The sequence below is a fragment of the Chaetodon trifascialis genome, chromosome 10 (assembly GCF_039877785.1).
Source record: "Chaetodon trifascialis isolate fChaTrf1 chromosome 10, fChaTrf1.hap1, whole genome shotgun sequence".
NCBI lineage: Eukaryota > Metazoa > Chordata > Actinopteri > Chaetodontiformes > Chaetodontidae > Chaetodon > Chaetodon trifascialis.
In genome coordinates, this window is record NC_092065.1 from 3,416,181 (window position 1) to 3,421,387 (window position 5,207).

Below are 5,207 nucleotides of genomic sequence, written 5' to 3' on the forward strand. Positions count from 1 at the left end.
CACTGTGAAGGACAAATTCATTTCAAATTGTTAAGACAGTTGATGAAGTGGTTTGATGTATACATTTATGAAAATGTTCTCTTTGTGGGAGATAAAATCCTCCTTTTGTGCCATTTTGGAAACATCTACAATGCAAGCATAATAATAGTAATTACAAAGAATTAAAGTTATTGAAAAGTAGCAATTTTTATGCTTGTTGGACAATTTCTCAATATATTGCCATCTAATTATATATAGACGTAATTTTAGTATTACGTTAATGTTATTCATTTGACAGGTCTCTATGAGGGAGGGTCATGTTTTAATAGTTTATCTTAAAATAACTGAATACCCTGTATTAATCACAGAAAAAATAAATATCAGCTCAAAATGGAATAATTTCTGACGTAACACATGCCAAACAGAGTGAGGGTACGTGTCTGGAGGCAGTTTTTGGATTAAAAATGGTGTCCTATTGTTCTAAGCTGCATTAAAAAAAACACGTTACAAACAAAACTGAAATCCTAATCAGCCCCAAAACAAAGAGAGATGCTATTTAATAGTAGGAAATTAACTCTTTGATTTAAATTTAAGGTCTTGGTGTAATCTTAAGCTCAGATCTAAGCTTCAAGTTCCTCATTAGCACGATGATGAAAACTTCAGTTTTTCCAAACACAGCTGAAGTGTGACCATTTAGAAATCAAAGAGACACTGAAAAGCAGCTTCATGTCTTTATTTCAAGCATCTTGAATACTGTAACGCAGTATTTACTGGCCTCCCGAATGAAACCACTGAGAGACTTCAGCTCATTCAAAATTCTGCAGCTCGGCTATTAACCAGAACCTCGAGCAGAGAGCACATCAGTCCGGTTTTGGCTGCTTTGCAGTGGCTTCCTGTAGCATTCAGCACTGATTTAAAGGTCCTCCTCCTTGTATAAAAACCTACATTTCTAAATCCCTACTTCGCCATTTGCAGTCAAGAGCACTGCGATCATCTGCTGCTGGTTTATTGGAGGAAAGAAAATCAGGGATGCAGCTTTTGTCGATGACGCCACAAAGCTCTGGAAAACTCTACCTGAAGATATCAGGGAAGCAGCTTGCTGAATATTTTTAGAAGAGAGCTAAAAACTGATCTCTGCACTTGAGCCTTTAACGAGCTCTGACTTCCTGATGCAGACCTGAAACTTCTGCACCTCTTTTAAAATGTTGTCTTTCATTCTGTGTACTCTATTTTTAACTTTGTTTTATTATTATTCAGTGGTTTTTATTTTCCGTCTGATGTAACCCGTTCTCCTTACTCTATTTTCATCCTTACTTTAATCTCAGTCTTACTATCATCAAGTGGGTTTTATTTTCCATCTGATTTTACATTTATTTTCTCTCCCTGTCATTATGCTCAGTCTGTGTCCTTTTTATGTGAAGCACTTGGTGCATGTGATTTCTTTGTTGCAAAGCACTTTGAAAGGTGCTGTACAAATAAAATTTATTATTAGACATGCTCATGATTTTGGAAGGAATTTGAAGACTCGTATATGCGTATATGGATGAAATGTATGTATGTAAGTAGTTGCAGAAATAAATATCTACACTTGAAACAGTAAAAACAAAAGCATACAGAGACAAGATGTGCACATCAACAACCTACTGCCACAGTACATGCACACCCTTTTGTGTTTTAAAACCATTATTTCACCAGAAATAGTCTTTGTTGATGGGAGTGAATGTAGTCCTGAACGAGTTCTTAAGAACTTCTCTGACAAAGGTATCCCAACTATTCACATTCACAACATTTCAAATCTGATCGCATTCAGGTTCGCTCACAATTCACCAATTATCTGGCTTATTCTTTGAGTACTCAGGTTTGAAAGATCAAGGTCACCCTCCCACTGTAAATCTATGTCCTGTAATGGGTCCATATTGGACGCACCCGCAGTCAGCACACCTTATCCAACGGGGCTGAGACGTTACACAAAATGTGAGGTTTTAGACAGCTTTCACTTCTGGCCCTGTGTTCATTCTCTGTTTCAAATCTTTTTATTTCCATCATTTCTAAGATGTCATAAGTGCCAGTGTCAATGTTACACTACGGTTTGTAACATTAAGAGAATATTTGTGGCCTTTTTGGTGCTCTTCAGCTGCATCTCCAGACATCACTGAGATTCAGTTTACATTCCATACACTCCAGCTTATCCAAAGAAAGATACAATTCACATCTGTGACGATTTTGTGAAATATGCCCACCGTGCAGCTCTGAGGATGGCAGTGTGACTCCGTCGGTCATCTGGGCTGAAATACCTGTTAACAACTGCTGAATGGATTTGGATCAAATGTTGTACAGAAATATATGGTAATCAGAGGATGACTTCGGTGATCCCATGACTTGAGAGATTTTTTTTTTTTTTTTTGTGGAATATGCCGGGAAGCTAAACTAGGACAGTGAACGTGGTAAATATTTTACCATCTTGGTATCAGCTTGGTAGCATTGTGCTTTTGAGCATGTTAGCATGTTGATGTTAGCATTTAGCATGATTGTAGACTTGGTTTTTTTTTTTTTACTCACTTTTCATCTTGAATGAACCCCTCTGTCACCAAACATCTGGATTAAACTGTACTGAAGTGTATTTAGGCTTTTAGAGTGCATTTGTCAAATAACTCATATCCTGACACAAATTCTGGGAATTGACATCTTCAACAGTAGATCAGTTTTCATTACTTATGAAATCTTACTGCTGACAACAAATAACATTCTGGAAAATATGGTGCAACCTCTATAGCACTGACATTTATTGTGAACAAATGCTAACAAGCTTGTAAACTAATTAGCTACAACCACGCTATACCAACTATATGTGGAAATGCTGTTTTAGTGTTTTCAAGCTGTTCAAGTAAAACCGTCACCTTGAAACACCTGACCTGTGGTAAAACTGCTGAAAAATTTCCCTAACAAATGCTTACATTTCTCCTCTTTGTGCCAGAACCACAATATATTTGTGTCCAGCTTTGAAAGTGGTCTTCAGCAGGAACGAATGGCCTTTGGCCTGATTGCCACAGACAGAGTAGGGAAGTCAGAAAGCATTGAGAAAATGTCAGTTTTGTTTTATGTCTTTTTTGGGATTTGCTAACAATAACAAAAATACAGAACATCAGCGGCCTTATCCTTTTAAAATGGAAAGTTGTGAGCATAAAGTCGCCCCCACAACCTTCTGATATTTGAGCTGCGCCTAATTTGTGCCAATCGAGCCATTATCCAGAAATCTTGGAAAATGTTTAATAGAATTTTTTGTAAGAAGGAAAAGTGAGGACATATGATCACTTATCGGCAGCAAAATATAATCTGCAGATAGTGGAATCCTCTTCTCTATTATTCCACTTCCACTCGTTTTATTTCCACATTCTGCTGAATAGATATTGCAGGTTCTATTGCTTAAATGACTTCAGTGAAAAGGATGCATAGTCTAGGTAATGTCAAGAAGTCAAGAGAAACTCCAGCAACATTAACTCAGTTTTGTTACGCTTTCATGCTGTCTTCAACACAACTGATACTTTGTTGATCCTTTCATAAATGATTGATTTTCAAGGCTCAAAGGCCCAAATGTTAATGTCTGCAGTCTCCATATTAACAATCATGAGGAACAAGAAAAAAAGAGAAGCCAGACATACAGTAAGTGAATCTGTCTGAAAAGTGTCATTACAGTATATTTATGCATGCATGGGTTATTGTCTGTGTCATCTCTTTTTCAACCAGCCCTCTTGTTGGGCTGCATTTGAGACGTACACCCAGTAACACAAACACTGACTCTACTACTCTATTCTACCGCCTGACCCTTACATTTTTAATCGAGACACTCATCTCTCTTTCAATACACAACATCTTTGATGATGAGACGCTCTTTGATGGCAAGTGAATTTCATTTGCGTCTAAAAGCTTGCAAAAGTATTCGGTTGAAGATGATCACCACATTCGTGACTTCTAGGCAATTACTGTAATGATGCAAAATGGTAAACATTGGCCCAACATCTAAATAATTTAACAGACTGAAAACATGCTGCTCCAATGTTTATGAAATTCGTTTTGTGTTTACAGAGTGATCATGTTGAAATGTTCCATGGCATTGAGCTAGCATGAAAGGTCATGTTTAACTGAACTAATTGTATGATATTTAAATGGGTCCTCCAGATTACAAGACGACTTGGTTTAGACAATAGCCTCCACCCAAAGTCTTTGCGGTGCACACAAGCCAAATGTAATGCATCTGAAAATTATTTGGAGAATCAAAAGTCATCTCATTGGGCTGATTTTTGTTGTATGCCTACTTTTTAGCATGAATGAACTTCAACAAAGTCAACCGTACGCTTAATTCTACAGCCTGTGGGATTTGCCGCAGTGATATTTGCAGCGTGCTCAGTTTTGGGCTTTCAGCAGCGTGGTAGGGCATCAAGTATCTGAGAGCTGTGCTGAAACTGGCTGCAAAGAGAGCTCAGGATTTGGAGAGAAAGTATGCAGAGCTTAATTTGGACATGTGTTGCGTCTTTGTGGCCGACAGCGCTGACTGACATGTGCTTGAATGGCTTACAGACATCAAATGATGAAAAGTTAATTAAATGCAATTCCTTATTTTTGTAGAGAATTTTTTATTTAAGGAGTAATTTCAAGTACAGTGAAAAAATGTGGGGTTTTTTTTTCAATTTCAGTCGTTATGTTATTAAACTTCTATTTACAGGCATAATACATGGTTAAATTAGTAAGTATATAGACGTAAAAGCGGTTTACTGAAACAAATCTTAATGCCTCATTGCAGCTCTGCAGAACGAACTTTTGTTTCAAGCAATTGCTTTTCTCATTGAATTCTGTTTAACACCACAAGTGCCTGCAGGAAAGCTCCCACCTCCAGTGGTTAATATGTAAACTCTGCTGCAGTGGGGATGAAGATGCCCATAGGAACATTGGCCCCTGATAAGCCAGCTGGGCTGCTGAGTCACTGGACGCACAAGTGGACATTTCAGTGACTCAAATACAAGTGACTGCTCTTGAATTGTTCTGCAGATCTTAAAGCTCCGCTGTAGACTTGTCCGTCTACCTCGTTTGTTGTGGGGCCCATGTTTGGATGATATTTTGATGAACCGATCTCGACATAACTCTTAGAACAGAATAGGACTTTGGTCTGAAAGTTTCTGAGCAAGTTCTGGACCTCAAAGTTTTAAAAGCATTTTAAATCTGCTTTATTGAAA